Here is an 18,559-nt window from a genome sequence, read left to right as displayed (position 1 = left end):
ACATTCATAAGTACTAAGGCTTTCATATTTTCACCTTAACAGCTTGTTCAATTTACATTCATTTAGTTGGCGTATATTATGAAGGCTGTTTATGTATAAATTCGCAAGTAGAAGTTTGTAAGCAATATCTTCTCTAAATCATTCTTCTGTTTTTATACACCATGAATGCACAGTGATCATTCTGGATTAAATTAAGGCCTTTATTATTTTTTATTTTATTTAAATTGGAGTATAATTGCTTTACAATGTTGTGTTAGTTTCTGCTGTACAATGAAGTGAATCAACTATATGTATATCTATATCCCTTCCGTTTTGGACCTCCCTCCCATCCCCCCATCCCACCGATCTAGGCCGTCACAGAGCACCAAGCTACGCTCCCTGTGTTATGCAGCAGGTTCACACTAGCTATTTATTTTACACATGGTATGGTAGTGTATTTATGGCAAACCTAATCTCCCAATTCGTCCCACCCTCCCCTTCCCCCCTCTGCCCACGTGTCCATTCTCTACATCTATGTCTCTATTCCTGCCCTGCAAATATGTTCATCTGTACCATTTTTCTACATTCCACAAATATGTGTTAATACACGATACTTGTCTTTCTCTTTCTGTCTTGCTTCACTCCGTATGACAGTCTCTAGGTCCATCCACATCTTTACAAATGAGCCAATTTTGTTCCTTTTTATGGCTGAGTAATATTCCATTGTCTCTATATACCACATCTTCTCTATCCATTCATCTGTTGATGGACATTTAGGTTGCTTCCATGTCCAGGCTATTGTAAATAGTGCTGCAATGAACATTGAGATCCATGTGTCCTTTTGAATTATGGTATTTTCAGGGTATATGCCCAGTAGTGGGATTGCTGGGTCGTATGGTAGTTCTATTTTTAGTTTTTTAAGGAACCTCCATACTGTTCTCCATAGTGGCTGTATCAATTTACATTCCCACCAACAGTGCAAGAGGCTTCCCTTTTCTCCATACCCTCTCCGGCATTTATTGTTTGTAGGTTTTTTGACGATGGCCATTCTGACTGAGTGTGTGAGATGTGAGGTGATCCCTCGTTGTAGTTTTGATTTGCATTTCTCTAATGATCAGTGATGTTGAGCAGCTTTTCATGTGCCTCTTGGCCATCTGTATGTCTTCCGTCATTAAAATCAGTCTAAAGTTGATTAAATTAGAGTTTCTAATAATCCATATAAATTGTCTTTACTGACCATAGTGCTCATGTTTGAGGTTCCCATTGGGTGTGAGGGTTTTGTGCAGATGAAACTGAAAAGGCCCGTGTAGTTCCCTGCTGTTGTTTTCACCCTGTGCCCATGTGAGGATGTGCCCTTGGTTTGTGGTTATGACCAGAGAGTGTAGAGAGATTGTGGTGTTTATCTTATGCACGACATGATGCACGAGCTCTAAATAGCCACTTCACCTTCAATTGCTGCTTCTGAGCCTGGCCACCCACTTGCTTCTACTATTTCCCAGCATTTTATGGCTCAGCCACATGGTTTGCAGCAGTGTCTTTGGACCCTCTTTGGAGATATATTTATTCTGAATAACATCTAGTGAGTGCCTATGATGTGCCAGGTAATTCTGTAAAATAGCTTTCATTACTTGCCCATCCTGCAGATAAGAAAACAGTCTCAGAGAGCCTCTGAGGTTCATCCAAAGTAGCTAAGCTAGAAGACGGAGAAGCCAGGTTTCATGCTTAATTAAGCTCTTGGACTCCCAGGTTCTTCGTTCCTCACAGTGGGCAACACTGATTATCACTATCTGTGGCATTTCCATCTCAGTTTTATATGAATAAAACAGTAAAAACCTCACATAATTTATCTTTATACATACAATTTTTTTGATAGCATCTAATCAGTGACCTAGTCCAAAATTCTATTTCTATACTGCTTCTCCTGTCCAGCCCTTCCCAGCTCCATGGCTAGAGATTTATTTCAGATGCTCACCATTTATTACCTGGAACATCACACTCAAAGACACCCTCCACCCAGCGCAAGAGGGGTCATTTACTAATAACTATTGGATCAATTTTGTGCCCCAACTAAAATCGTTTTATGGTTCTCCATTGACTACTGGAAGAAGTCTAGATTTCTGAGTAGAGCACACCAAGCAGCCCCTTCCCAAATCTGTCTAGTCTTATGTTTGCCATGGCCTCTTTCATACAAAACTACCACCAAGACCAGCTATTCAGTTTCGTATCTCTGCGTCTTCAACTACTCTTCCAGTCTGCTTGGTGATCCCTACTCAACACTCACGATCCGTTTCAAGCGTTACCATTTTGAAATAGTTTTCTAATACCCTTATGAGAATTTACTGCTCCCTCTTCTATGCCTCTACTTTAACATGTTTCGAATTCCAGTAAAGCCCCCATGATATTTAAGGATCCTTTATTTGTTTACCCTTAGTGTCTCTCTTTGTTTCTTGGGCTTTAAGCTCCTTGAAAGCACAAACGATGTCACCCTTTGCATGGGTGCTCAGCAAAGTACCTGCCCATTAGCTCTTAATAAGTGTATGATCTGGTTGGGCAATTATGATGAATTTAACACAAGGGTCATGTCATAGCAAAGTAGCTGCTTTATTTTAATGTTGATCTTTTCTACTGAATAACAACAGGATACAAAGCTGTCAGCATTAGTCCTGGTGTGAGAGATTTCAGAGCGTGGACAGGGAAGGCAAGGGGTGTGTATGTCAAAGAAAGAAAGAGCCAGAGAAGGATGCTAAGCAAAATCATCTTACAATGGATTCTGGAAGGTTTTAGAATATTGAGATGGTCCAGGGATTTTTTTTCTTTCTAGGTAGGTGTTAAAAAAGTAAGAACGAAAGTAAATCTTCTCACAATACTTCCAATCCCCTCTTTTTCTGATCTCATCAATATTTTAGTTAATTTACAAATTATTTACTTTGTAGGACATCCAGTAACCTTTCCACTGCTTTCTAGACTTTCATCTGCTGCACTTGGCTTTCATGAAATATTCTACAAATTCACGACAATTAACTTAATTAATTGTATTTTATGACTTTGGGTCAGAATGCCAGAATTTCAGTGCCAGTTTCATTGTGCTCATTGAAACCTCAAGAGTATCTTTCAGATATTGGCTTTCAGACCTTTCTTTTTGAATACGTTGCTATTTACTTACTATGTGCCAAAGCCACCATGTCAATGTAATTGAAAACAAGCAAGAAAGAGACTGGAAGGCTCAGATGAATGGAAATGTGATACAGACCCTTCCACCCACAACCCATTGGCTGGAATCCAGGCGAGGCTGATGGGGACGAGAAGTAATTACCATCTGACGGCTGGACAATGGTCTGTGTGAAACGAGCTGGTTATCTCAAGTCTAGTTCCTCACGGACAGGTGTTCATATTGCAGTTTCCACCTTCAGTGACAGCAGTCCTGGGACCGAATGAGTCAGAGAGACCAAAACCACCTTCTCTCTTGTTTGAGATTGGATGCCCATTTGTGATACAAGGAAACTTCTGCCTCCTGACTTCAACTTTTCAATAGATAAGCAGAGAATGAGACTGTGAATGTCTAATCAAGCTCTCTCTCTCTTTCTTCCCATGGGTGTAAAAGTTATTTGTAAAACAAGGACAAACGTTAGGCATTTCCCATTTGTCTATTTAATTAAAATGGATGCTATAGTACCAAAGGAAAAATGCAAAGGGGAAAAATGAGAACGGTATGAGTTTTTTTAGCACTATAATAAAACGCCCTGAACATTTAAAATTCCAGTCTTGCCTTATAAACCGCTGAAGAATAATAATAAAGAGAACTCACTCCCCACGTGTTATTAAAGTCATAGGAAACAACGAAATTCAGTATCAATGTTATTATCCATTCTGCCAAAGCTGAAGATTATTTCCCCTATTCATTTGAGCAAAAGATTTTCCAAACTTTATAAATATTGTTATGTCTCTCAAATGCATTACCTCACAGGTCTCTTCTGAAAGGTATCCAAATTCTACATTAAGGCACTTGTGGGAAAAGTAGAAAAAATAAATGGTTTACTTTAAATGGGATTTGGAAAGGGTATGATTACGGTCTGAAATGTATCGCACTGACATAGTAAAACTGAACTTCCTAATGGATTCTGAAATTTTGAGTAAGTAAATCTTAAATCCATTTATTGAACTCCTCTCTGTATGTCTAAAAGTTACAGTGAATACATATATTTATTTTCCCTGGTGGGCTTTCTGCAGTGAAGGGCGTCATACATTAGTTGCACGGACTGCACTTGAAGGATGCTGAGGGCGCATAGCTGAAAGCGGCACCTGAGTGCAGGGAGAGAGGCAAAATGTTTTCTGAATGAACAATTAAGGATGTGAATAGAGAGAGATTAGCTTCGCCACATAAAGAAGAATTGCTAAACTACGCAGAGCAAAATGTCCTTCAATAGACTTACAGATGCATCCCGTCTCTACCCACCATGTTTTTATGTCATCAGGTAACCAGAGCTGAACTGTGTCCAGGAACACATTAGATCTTGCACTTTGGTGGTGCCAGGCAGACAAATAGACAGAAGGACACACAATGGCAAAATTCAAACATGAATAGAGAGCTGGATTTTCATTGTTTGCTCACAATACCTCTTGGGTGGAAGGAAGGAAATAGGCTGTATTGCCTAATAACTCGAAATGCCCCCAGAGAAAGAAAAACAGACAGATTCCCATTTTGGTGGTGCATGAGCTCGTGTGGCCAACCGTTCCTGGTGATAAGTGTGTGAAAGGCTATTTTGCAGGTCCTGCTCCAATTGTAAAGCCATAAACCAGCCATGTAGTCAATGAGTCTGTCTAGCTGGGAGGGATGCAAGGTATGATTTACAATCTCTGCCAGGGAGACATCTAAATGGGAAAGTTTGCTGAAATGCTGCGTATGAAAGAGACCCAAGGGCGGAAGAATGGTGACAAGCTATTGTTTCTCTGCTTGATTCGTTAAATAGAAAAAAAAATATTTTTGAGCTTGTAAAAGTTATGTTTGGGGTCTTGGCACCAATTCTAATAGGGATAAATTTACATTTTGGCATTTGGTCAATAAGAGCCAGAAAACCAGAGCTTTAAGATAAAGCAGAGTAGAAGTCGTGTAACTTAAAAGCACACAGACATGAAGATAAAGGCTAACTGACCCTAAGCAAGTCAAATACTGCCTTAGAAGGTGTCTGCTCCTGGGACTTGATGACAGACCAGAACAAGACCATGTGTGAAGACCTTTCAGTAGTCCTTGGAAATTTGTTATTTTCCATTGTTCTATGATCGCCAGTTATAGTCTTATCGACATAGCAAAGGTCAATGGTGTTCAAGGAATAACACCAATCTTAATTTTTATAGGTTTCACTTTTAATTTTCTCACTCTCCTCCCCCCACAATGGTTTTGCATGACACACAGAGGGGCTCATTTGGTTTCAGTATTTCAACTTGGGACAAGCTAATAGGGGAAGTGTAAACAAGAGCCTGATATTTCTTTGACCTGTAATGAAATTAACTATCTGAAAATAGGCATTGTATGCTAATATTGCCTTTATGTTCATTGACGCACAGAGTTTTGGAGGGATCTGCTGAATAACGCGCTGGGCGATAATTATATCCACACATTAAGATATGCAGTATATGCAAACATAAAACATGGACAGAACTTCCCTTGAGTCCTTGCTCAATTGAAAAATGTTAACCTCCTGAGAGGTAGGAAGAAAATACAAGAAATTATCCTTATATATCTACCCTGAAGTAGCCATTTCTGGAAATGAATCATAAATTCTTTTCTTATAACCCGCAGAGGTTTTATTGGGTGAACAGATCTTTCTCTCATCACAAAATCAGAAATAAGAAGAAAACCTTGCATATTATTTTGTAATAAGTTGTTCTAAAAATCACTGATGTGATCTGCAGACTTTGTATCTTAACTAAACCTTAAGCAACTGAATGTTTTAAATGTTTAAGGGCTCCATGGGGACAATTTATATCAATGTTTTGAACTATGTATGTACATAAATTTCTGATGTAAAGATAACAGATGACAGATAAGCAGTGAGGACCTGTGTTATGTGTGTGCGTGTATACACCTAGGATATTGATTTACGGACACTAAAAGAACATTAATTTGTTGGTGGACCCCAGAAAAGTCAATTGGCTCTACCATTTCACCTACTAAAAGTAATCTATTTGATTTGCTCACTTTTTACCATCATTTCCATCCGCATAAAAGAATTCTTTTTTTTTTTCACTGCTTTGAGGTTGATACTTTGAACGGGAAAAATGAGTGAGTCAGGGCCCCGATTACTCTTAGACAAAAGTCAAATTGAGCTCTTCTGAGGAAAGACATCGTATTATTTTCAAAATGAGTAAGACTCTCGAATCTCTCATTTAAATTAGCTTTCTTTTATATATGCCCTCAAAAATATCTTACTTTTCACACACACACCACATGTTTCCAGCTTGCGTTTGATTTCTTCTTTATGAACATTGATTAAAAATTGTAAGCTGGCCTAGAATGAGAGAAACTAAGAAGTTGGGCATCCTAAAATGTAATCATTAACTTCACTCCCTCCTTGAAAATCTTTGGTGTTCTCCTCTCCGAAGCAACCCTAAAACTTTTGCATAGTTGAGGTGGATGCATCGCTTTGACCATATTTTATGCCTTTTGGAGGAACGATCCAATTGATTAAAAAGAAATAGAATAGGTCAAAAAATTTATACGCTCTCTGAGAAAACCCCTGAAATGTGCTTGGTGACATTTCAAACTCTTGCAAACTTAGACTGGAAAATTTTCTAATAGCATATGTCTCGCAGAAATGGTAGCCATATCAATATTAACAAATATGTGGCCATATCAATATTGCTGGATATAGTTCTTCCACGAAACTATAACACCTTTTTGATGTAATCAGGAAAGGAAGCAGAGAAGTGTCTACAGAAAAACACTGACCTTTTTATAACCTCAGAAAAATAGTGGTCTATTTCTAGCTGGAAACAAAAGTTACAATGGTATGGTTTCCATATGCCTTGCAAAATATCCTTTAATTTTTTAGGTTTTACCGGTCAACCGATTGTCTCTCCCTGACCCACTTCTTGGCCTTCATCCACTTTCCAGCTGACACTCACTGCTCTAGACTAGGAATAGGAAGCGGGCTTCACGCACCTGAATTTGCATTATGGGGGGTGAAGAATCCCTGGGGTTCTGGGTGGGTGGGGGAAGGAGCAGAGAGCACTGTGGGTCCTAAGGGCAGACAGGGAAGGGATGGGGCATGGCTGTCAAGGGTGGCTGAAGGACAATTTTCCATGGTCATTTCAGGTACACAGAACAGCATGTGGCTGGAAACGGTCCTGTGAAAACTGTGGCTTCAAGGGATGTCTGAATCGTTCCCAGATGTAGACAGTTATCAGATGCGTTGCCAAAGGGAAGCACGGGCCACCTCTGGAGCAAGTGTGCTGTGCTCCCTCCCAGGCACGACAAACAGTACGTAGGCTACTTTCTTATAAGTCTGCTTTAACTGCTGTTGCTATCCGTTCTTAACTATGCATTTAGGTTGAACAATGTCTCAAGGGATTCACCTGTGCGTACCTTCCTGCGTGCATCCTCCTGTCTCTTTTGTGTTTCCCTTTGCCCTCCCTACTCCCCCTTAGAGGAAACCCACGTAGGATAAGAATCTAGCCTAGAGTTCATAAGCTCTTTTTCTATTGGTGCCAATCTTGAAAAACGAGAATCAGAAACTGTTAGATGAGAACCCAATGCCTTAGTGAGGAGAGGTGAGGGAGAGGGGGCGGAGTGGAGCCAGAGGAAACAGACACCGCTCAGATGTCCCCCATCTTTCCATATTCAGGAGGGAGGCTGTGGTGCAGAGTTGAAAAGGGGTGGTATTGTGATTAAAGAAAAAAAACACACACACACACAACAGACAATCCCTCCTCTATGAAAGCAGCTTTGTTCTTAGGTGTAATTTAAAAAGCAATCAAACAAATGAATTTACAATGGAATTTTCCCACCTTTAAAGCTGTTTGCACCGATACAAGGAATGTAATTTGGCCAGTCGGTTAGAGTGAGTGGCACAGAACTCCAATTAGAGGTTGTAATAGTGTTAAATAAAAATATAATGGAGGCCAGAAAAATAATAGGAAATGTGATCACTCACTTCACCAGAAGGTTACATAATAAATAAGCTAGAGAGGAAATGATTAAGGGCAATATCACTAAGGATGTCCCTTGGATGCTGTGTCATATAAAAAGCACAGTCATCCTATAAAAGTTATAAAGTTTATGACTATAATGATTTATTACAAAGCAGCATGTAGATCTGCCCACATCTATACCTCATGCTGTCCACCACAACCTTGTTTATAAGCCAAGAGTCCCCGGTTTGTCTCTTATGGCCCCCTTTAGTATTATTATTATTTTGTCATCATTGTTGTTTTATGGCCATGCCACGCGCCTTGTGTTATCTTAGTTCCCCTCCCTGGCCCTTGGCAGTGAAAGCGGAGTCCTAACCACTGGACCTCCAGGGAATTCCCTGGCCCTCATTATTCTTACTGGCTCCTTTCCAGTTGACCATGAAGGTAGTGAAGGTAGTTGCCCATGAAACAGAGAGTTAAGTTTTCAAATCCCAGTTAGGCACCATCTGGGGGCTATTGGTGACACTGGCCTAATTTTCTCATTATAAATCTGCATGATTTTTCCAGGAGGGCCTTGGATTGAAAAAAATGGAACCAAGAACACGCGATGTGTTGTGTTTAGTCTGAGAAATTGCAACTGTTTGGATATCCCAAGGCTTTTGAAAATTCCAAAGTTTAACAATAAATGGTAACTTAGAAAAAAATTGAGCTTAAAAAGTTGTTATTCTTATTATTTTCATTGAAGTATAGTTGATTTACAAGGTTGTGTTAATTACTGCTGTATAGCAAAGTGATTCAGTTATATATATATATATATATATATATATATATATATATATATATACATATACATTCTTTTAAAAATTCGTTCTTGATTGGACCTTGTGGGATAACTTCATTTCCCGGCATTTAAGACTGTAATTTTAAGATGCTTCCAACTTCGATGAAGCTACACGGAGCCATGTGGGATTTGTGGATACAGATGGTACTTGGTATGAGTTCGCTTTTCGATGTGTAGATGGACCCAAAGTCTTTTTCTTCCTGTTTGTGCATTAGGCGTCTCTATTTACTGCTGCTGCTACATCCAAGCAGTGCTTACATTTAAAAAAAAAATCATGCCTTATCCTCCGGCACTGAAGTGATGCATACTGCAGGGTCACACTTCAGGGACCCGTGCAAGTGGTAAATGACGTTAGAAAAAATTAAGAACTCACCTACACATTTTAAAAGACTACCTGAAGCACAGTTTCAAATAACAGGCAGGATAATAATGACTATCATCCCGGGGCAATTTTGCCTGTGTTTGTGCTGTGATGGTTCTCCATTTGGGAGGACATTTTTATGTCAGAAAATGAGTCTAATGTCTACAAGTGACCTTGCCTTCTTGTGGCCAAGCATAGTCCCAAACCACACGTAATTGAACAATATCGTCTTTTATCGGACAGGTATGTTTCTAGATGGTACTCAGCAATAATCTGTTCCTTTATTGTTTCCTCAGGACAATTACTTCCCACGGTGACTATCTTGTAGTGAAAGACATTTTGAACAGTTCTATACTTCGGCCTCCCGTCAGGAGTGCAAGAGTTAGCACAATTTGGGAATAACATGGAAAGAGACTGAGAATGGAATTCAAAATACAAAAGGAAAGGAAGCCATACATCATCCCACAAAGTAACGTTATGACTTGGTGGCCTTAGCAAGGCCTTCTACAAGGCTGTGGGCTGGAGCCAAAAATACTGCAAGAGCTGGAACTTTGAAACTGACTGTAAACTTGTCTTGAATGGTCCCCAGACACCCTGGCCTTTGTTTATAGAAGTCTTTGTTTTCCTTTGACAGTACCGGGAACCTAACATTTTCCTAGTCGGGTATATTTCTGTATTCATTGTCCCGGCCATGCCAGGTTAAGCTGACAGCTTGACAGCTTGGCTGCAGGAACGAGTCTTTACTGACGATCTTCCTTATCCTTTTTCTTTGCCTATTAAGTTGAATTCAGTTCTATTTTTTTCTGGCCAACCCGATTCAAGGCTACACACTCTAGGAAGTATCAGACAACTGAACTTGGTCTAGGCAACTGAGCTGAATTTTGTGGTGAGTCAGGACTATTCTCTTAGTACGAGAGTTACAGTGGTTTGGCTCGACACAGAATTCATTGGTACCAATCCCAGCCCTTCTGAGAGCTTGCTGTGTGACTTTTGGGTAAGTCATAACCTTTCTGTTTTTAATTTCCTGAAAAGTGGAGATAAAGCCGCAGTGCTTTTCATCCACCACCCTTGGAAGCGTTTTGTGAAGGTTAGTTAATTAATTGTCAAGACGTCGGCATATGGGATGTGTAAAGGGAATGTAAATGATAGGTCACACCAGGCAAGAGAGAAAAGGGGAGTGATTGTGGAATAATTGCTATTTTTTCAACATCTTCAAGTTTCTAGGGCAGTTGTCAGGGAAAGTTCCCAAACTTGATGGCTCTAAAAATCATTGAGACATCAGAAGAGTTCTTTCTAGCTTCATTTCCTTCTATAGGATTTTATGTAAGAGTTTGTGGGTTCAATAACTGTCTTAGAACCTAGGGAAAGTAGAAAAAGCTTGGGAAGTGCTTTTGCCTATAAATGTGAGCTTCATTTGACCATAGCGTTAAGGATATATTCAATCAATATTCATGCAAAGGAAAAGATGAAATCGTTTTCTTTGGGAGTCTGATTGCCTCCAGCCAGGCTGGTGAAAATTGGAAGAATGGAAGAAGTTGGAACAGTAAAAGATACCACTTCATGAGCACTTAATTTACCCCAGGAACTTCACTTACATTGTCTTTTTTACCCAGAAAGCAACCCAGTGAGGGGGAATGATGGTTTCTGGTTGCTCTCTCCATGTATTTTCTTGGCAACAGTGTTACGACTCCAAGGCAGTAGTCATTTCAAAATAAATGACCAAAATATCAGCTAGCCCTGATGATTCCAGAATCTCATTCTTAGAAGATAGCATGGGTTGGACCTGTATATTTCACTTTTGCACATGTAAATATTCCCCAAACTAGAGACATATCAGGGAAGGGAGGGGAGTAGAGAATTGCAATTGCTTTTTTTTGCTGCGCGCGGGCCTCTCACTGCTGCGGCCTCTCCCGCCGCGGAGCACAGGCTCCGGACGTGCAGGCTCAGCGGCCATGGCTCACGGGCCCAGCTGCTCTGCGGCATGTGGGATCTTCCCGGACCGGGGCACGAACCCGTGTCCCCTGAATCGGCAGGCGGACTCTCAACCACTGCGCCACCAGGGAAGCCCAGCAATTGCTTTTTGACTTGGCCAGAAATGGAAACCAACTTCTCTGACTCTTGACACCCAGACCATCATCAACTAAAACTGAAAACAATGTTCCTTACCAAATGGGGTGAAGTAAGGCAGTTTGTAGAAAATGCAGTCTGGTAGATCAACATCCTATAAAATCACTGTGTAGACTATTAATGAAGAGTTTCAACACAGAAGAGTTGGTGTAGTTTTAGACACACCAAAGAGTGATGTTCTCTTCTTTCCTTCCTTCTTTCGCCAAATTCTGAGCATCTCTTCAAGGCATTTAAGAGGAGGCCCTGCTTCCAGAGTTGACAGTGTAGGCAGAATACATTTAGAACTCGAAGTTCAAACAAAAATAACAACAAAACACACACACTCCGACTTTTCTCGTTACTCAGATGTTGTGGAAAATGTATGTGCGGGGGCCGTGGCCTGCCACTGTTCATGTGGGGAGTCAGAGCCGCCTAGATCACGGGGTTCGAGCCAGTGCAGGTAACTGAGCACAAAGCCACATGTGCTCATCTATTTATAGCTCCCGGTGGTGAAAATGTAAAACCAAAGTGCAGCCTCTACCTGCTGTTCCCAACTGACACTAACACAAAACGGATAAGACCTCCTTTTGGTTGCCTTTGTAGTTTCAACTGACACACACAAAAGTGATGACTTGGGTTGTCCCCACTTCTCGACACCGCCCCCCTCTCCCGCCACTTGAACAGGTGAGGGAGTCAGACAGGCAGCCCCTGAACCGCTTGCTCAGTCTTCTGCCTGGTCCAGAAAGGCATCTCTAGCCATGTAGGTGCAGAAATAAAGAAAATTGATTGTATTCCCTTCTTACATCAAGAGCTTTCTCTTTCAAATTCATCCCAGTGAATACCCAAGTACTATCTAAAAACATTTACCTCTCAGATCTTTTTTTCCCCCTCCAGCTTGTGTGCAAGACACACACACACACACACACACACACACAGAATTGCAATTCTTCCCCAAAGAACCACAAACAAAACAAAACCAGTAATAGGGCAGAATCGTGCCTTATAAACAGGATCTAATTGCAGCAGAGGATGTAGTCAGCCTCTTGCTGGCGTTCATAGGCCTTCTAGCCTCCTGGATCCAGGTAACTGGATTTTAATGCCCTTATTAGCAGCAAAAGTTCAAAAGCTGTCTTTTCTTAAGGAGGTCTGCAAGGAGGGCTTATGATGCCCTGTTAGAAACTGCTGACCAGAGTTTACGAGGATCTTTTTATTAAAAGGCAAACCTCTCGACAGAGAGTAAGACCACTTGGCGGTGGCGGTGGCGGTGGAGGAGGGGTGGCATCGCCCCCTGACAGCACGGTCCCCGCGGGGGGCTGGCAGCGGCCCAGCGGCGCGCAGGGTAAGCAGGAAGCTGCGGCGAGGCTCAGCCGCTCAAAAGCTACTGGAGCTAATAGATTGTGGTCATGAGGAGAGCGGTAGCATCTCGGTAGTGATGGGAACACTCAAAAGCATCGTCAAAACAGTTGCAGAAACACGCTGAGCTCTGCAGTCCTGAGCCGCTGCCTGCTGCAGCCCCTTTGGACTTTGCTGGAAGCCGCAGGCTCTGGGCGCCGCTGCAGCCTGGCCCCGAGGTCCCGGTTCCATCCCTGCATCCCCACCCCGGATTCTGCGGCCCGGCCCGAGGGGAGGGGGCGCCTCATGGAGGGGGGAGGTGCTGCCGAAGAGGCGCAAGCCTGATCCCGAAGCCCGTCGCCCCTTCCGAGAGGCGCGCAATGTGGACGCCTCTCCTCCCCATCCCCGCTCTAAAGCTTCCGCAGCAGTTTCCATAATGGAGCGTCTATTTCCACCTTATCACTGTGCGGGTGGACACGGTTAAAGTAAGGAATTTTAACCTCCTTCCCCACCCCTCCCCCGCTTTTTTTTTTTTTTTGGTAAAGGGAGACAGCAAAGCTTGAGGGTGTAAGAATTTTTGCATAGATATTTCTGATTGTTAAAATGACTTGGATCTGTAAAACTTGAGAGGGCCTTACCGACCCTCTCGTCCAAACTCCTTCAAGGGATGAAAAATAATCCCTAAAACGCAGAAAGGCCACACCAGCCAGAGAAGGACAGAGCTGAGTTCACTTATGCTGCAGGGAATCTTCATTCATTCATTCATTCAGGTAGTAAGGGTTTACTGAGCACTTACTACAGGCCCATTGTTCTATGTCTTGTGTACCCAGCACCGGAAAAACAGGCATAAATCCCCGGCCTCATCTGGCTTGTCATGTGCCAGACGCTGTTCTAAGTGCTTCACACGTATGAACACTTTTAACTTGTGAACAACACAGTACGGTGTGTGATAGCGTTACCCACACTTCACAAACCAGGAGGCGCAGAAATGAAGTGGCAAAAGCTGGATTCAGATTTTGACGGTCGGGCTCCTAGCGGGGAAGCAGTATTGCCTGTGTGTGTGCGCATGCATGTGTGTAGACGTACATTTATTCGTCCGTATAGCCATAGTCCCCCACGGGCCTCTTGCAACCGCCTCCAAAACTCTCATGTCATTTGACAACGCCTCATGCGCCTTAAAAAAGAAAATTGGTGTGGAAGATCGTCTTCTTAGTAGGAATCTGCCCTGCACTCCGCATCTTCCACTAAACAGATAAACCAGCTCCCAGTTGCATCGTTAGCCTTTGCAAAGCAGATTCATGGACTTTTCCTGGGCCTCAGCGCTGTCCTTTGAAGTAGGTAGCGTTATGTCTGCTCTGTCACCCAGCAGAGCAGAAGCCATGCCCAGGCCTCCTGTCTCCAAGGCTGGAAGTGCCTTTCCTGGTAGCAACAGAGGGTCAGTTCATTCAAAGAGAAATAAGTCAGCCCTTCCTGGTTGAAGGCAAGAGTGTTCCCAACCAGGATGGAGACTGGCAGGTATTTAACTGGTAAGGACAGTACATTGCCTGCCCAGTCATCCCAATCATGCCAGTTTATAACATGATTTCCAGGACTTTTCCTTATTCTCATTCAAATGATTTTAAAGAATGCACCCCACTGGAGATGCAGGAAGATTCCTTGTTGTGTACTAGGAACCTGGGAACATGAACAAAATAAAGCATTCTCAGGTAATGTCAGACTCTATTACTTTTTTTTTCTTCTTTCCTACACAGAACTGGAGAGTTTGAGAGAACAGAGCAAAGGGGAGCTTGCTTGTGCTTTCCTGCATTGAACAAATAAATAGGAAAAACGTGGCAGGAAAATGATGAGGTTGGTTCCCTTCCTAAAACGTTCTCCTGTCGAAGTATAGGCAACCATTAACTTCCTGGAAACATTATTTATTAGCTTCTCTACGGACGAGTGTGAAGAACCTTTCCTTTTTCCCCCTCCTTCCTTCAAATAACCCCTACCCCCCGGCCAAGGATCATTTCAGAAAAAAATAAAAATGTTTGGTGGTTTACTATTTTCCCCATTCAAATAAAAAGGAGCTTTATTGAGTTCCACGGGGAAAAATGTATTCTTATGACTATTTTATTGAATAAGAACACATCAGTGAGATATTTGAACATTTATTTTAGCCACCGAACTATTTGTACCTAGGTGTGTATGAAAAATGGCAAAATGAATTCGCTGCCTCTTATCTGGAAAGGGAAGCAGAAGCACATGGATTATTCATCACGGGTACAAGTGCCCCAGACATAACATGCAGCCTGCAGACTGAACTTGACGGGTACAGTGGGGAGAATCTAACTCTGGTCTCTGACTGACTAGGTCTGCCTTCTCTGGTTTGTGCCCTCAATGTTGACTTTTTGTGACAGCACACGTGTAAAAATAGTTCCACCTGTGACCTCACGGCAGAAAAGCACACCTCTTAGAGAACCCTCTAGAACACTTCAGGGCAACAAGAGCTCTGGCCTTTGACATTAAATAAACAGCACTGAACAGACCCCTTCTTGAGTGGGTGTGACTCCGGAGTCCCTTCTGGGTTCTTCAAGCTAACCTGAGCCAAGTTCTCAAGACATGAACGCCCCACAAACCCCTTCAACAGGTTTCATTGTTTTGTTTACTACATTCACCACCAGTACAAGCAATTCACTTGTTTTTGTGGTTAAAAAACATGTAACATGAGATCTATCCTCTTAATAAAATGTTGGGCGTACAGAATTATTTTTATAAGCACGATATTGTGCGGCAGGCCTCTAGAACTTTTTCCTCTGGCATAAGTGAAACTTTATACCCAGTGAATAACATCTCCCCATTTTTCCCTCCTTCCGGACCCCGGCAACTACCATTCTGTTCTGCTTTGATGGGTTTGCTGACTTTAGATTCCTCGTGGAAAACGGTATGGAGATTCCTCAAGAAATGAAAAATGGAACCACCATGAGGTCCAGCAATCCCACTTCTGGGTACAAGTAATTTAGCATTTTTATTGTTAGTACTCTGAAAAAAGTGTGTTCACATTCCGTGGATTTGCAATGACCTTTGGGCAGAGCTGATGGGTCCATTTGCTGGGGGGTAAATAGCTTCATGGCACAGACTATAAGAAGGCAAACTCCTTTTAAGCCATTTTATGAGGGTTTTCTCTTAATGGAAAGGGAAAGTACTGTTTCATCATGAACACATTAAAACTCAACAAATGAGAGAGTGGGAAATGAAGAAACAGTGGTCGTGGCATGGGTTCTCATGAAGGAAAAATGAACTAGAAATCAAACTTTGTGACTTTATAATGTTTTCAGTGCCACTCAAGGGTGATTTCAATAGGCCTTTTGTGGGTTTATAAGGGATGTCACCTGAGCTTATATCCATATATGGGAAAAGTCATGCACAATGGGTTTGTTTTTAGGGGTGAACGGCCCTCAGCTTGATCACCCCACGGAATGAGTGGTGTATTCCTGTCCTGGCTTGAAAAATTTATTTAAAAAGAAAAACACTCCCCCACCTCCTCTTCCTTTGAAGAGACAAACGTATGAGTTGCATCTGTGAGAGTAAAGAGAAAGGCATTTTGTCTTCCCCTCCTGGATCACTTTCCACAGATAAAAATGGAATATGTCCCTTCACCTAAACACCTGTATTGCCACAATCACATTTTTTTTTAAACATTCATCCCTTTCACATCTCTGCTTCTTATGGGTATTGTGTCAGGAAAAGAGGCTTAACTTTTACTTGTGCTTTCCATTTGTAAGTTTTCTCTTTAATTTCCTTAGAGTCATTTTCAGAGTCATAAATTACTCTTCGACGCTTTCCTGTTCATCTGCCGCCCTCTGTTTAGAACATACATCTTCTCCATGGCACACAACTGTCTCTGGTCTGGGTTCTTTTCCACTTCTGCTGCTCACTAGCTGTGTGGCTTTGGACTAGTGACTCCATCTTCCTGGGTCTCTGTTTTCTCATCTCTGAACTCTGGGTGTTGGGCTAGAAAGGCGATGTCTAAGTCCCTTTGAAGTCTAAAAATGGTTATGATGCTGTGGGACCAGGTGTTCATTAGAGCTGCTTGGGGATGTGAACCTAGTACCTAGTAAGGGTGCAGCATCACAAGATCTTTATTTCAACAACTGGAGCTCACAGGTAAATTTTCTAGAGAAAACCTTAGAAAGAGGGCACAATGGATGGATTTCTGGAGAGAAGAATTCAATCAACTCTTCATGTGTTAGGTGGTATTTTTAACACCATCACTTAGAGCAAGTAGCCTTCATCTTATTTTTTCCATCATTTTAGAAAAGTAGCAATCATGGTCAACTCTGGAGTTGTCTAAATCAAAATCGGTTGACAAGGAAATCTCTCAGGCAGCGTTAGCGAGCATTTGAGATGCCTCGCTTCATTGAGAAGGTGCTCATTAATATGCTACATCATCAGTATCCGCCCGGAGACTCTCTCCATCATTTCTGAGCCCTAGAGGGGCCACTGTCACCCTTGGGTGGTCAGAATGGGAGTTCAAGTGATCGTTAATGATTTTTGACCTACATCAACAGTCTCCTCTGTTTTCCTTAAAACCTCATAGAAGGGCTATAGTTCACTTTTATTTGGAGAGGAGGGAGGGAGGTAGAGGGGGTAGTAGGATGATAATTCATTGTCCTTGTTACGTTTTAGCTTATTAAACTATCATATCAATAAATTCTGTATTACTCTGTGACAGTGAATGGAAAGTTTTGCATACTGGGGAGAGTCAGGTTAGTATTTGGGAAATGACTGGACAGAATTCAGTTCACAGCTAAGTCTGTCTAAAAGTAGATCGTGTCAAGGGATACAATGAAGTTTGATTAATTCCTTAGTCTTGAGCAGTGCCTGCCTCCTGGCATGCCGTTAAGGTGGAAGCTTAGATAACTTCTGGTTGCAGCTGCCTTGACATTTCTTTGGGATTGGAGGTGTGATTAAATCCACACACAGTTTAACTTTGTTTTGAAAGGAGAAGCAGCATGGCATAGTGGGAAAAGTGTGGGTTCCGGCTCTGAATTGAAGCAATAATTACCAAACTTCATCTTCTCTTTGTAAGATGGATATCATATTTATTGCATAAGGTAGTTGTGAGAATTAAATCATTAATGTTTGTAATGGCTCAAAGTGTGTTATTCTCCTCTATTTCTCCTTTAATAGGGAAAGGAGCATGGGTAAAAGTCTATGGACCAGAAATCTAGCAATTAGAGATTCTGATTTTGTCTTTGCTAATCAGTTTGCTTGAGACCTTATTCGCCAGGGTTGCGGGAGAAAGGTGAATAAATGGGTCAGATTGACACTACTATAAATTAATGTCACGAACCTCAAGTGGGTTGTTATAGCTCTGCCACGCCAGTGTGTTCCCTGGTTCACCTCGTTCTCCTACTTTTCATACTATTTCAAATGTTCGTCAGTCTCAGACCCTCTGATCACCCTTCCTCCCATCAGCTGCCCCTCTCATGCTGTTCCTTCTGTTTCATCTAATGACCCTGACTCCTGTATCACAGACAAAATGGAAGCTATCACATGGCAACTTTTCCATCTTCCTGGTGTCTGAACGTGAAAACTTCTTCTGCCTACGCCTGTTCTTTCTTCCTTCGCTCTAGTTCAAGAGCTTGTCCTCCAGCTCAAACAAATCTCCCCATCTTTGCTCTGCATACCATCCCCTTCTACCTTCTTGCTAAACTTGCATTATTGGTGATCCCTTCTTTTTCTGCATATCTCACATCTCTCTCTGTAACAGGATCTTTCCGTTGGTGTTGAATTATACTCCCTTCTCCCAAGGTTCAAAATCTTTCCCTTGA

Source organism: Globicephala melas, chromosome 2 (genome assembly GCF_963455315.2).
Source record: "Globicephala melas chromosome 2, mGloMel1.2, whole genome shotgun sequence".
Lineage (NCBI taxonomy): Eukaryota > Metazoa > Chordata > Mammalia > Artiodactyla > Delphinidae > Globicephala > Globicephala melas.
The sequence above is the reverse complement of the archived record's forward strand: the minus strand, read 5'-3'. Positions refer to the sequence as shown.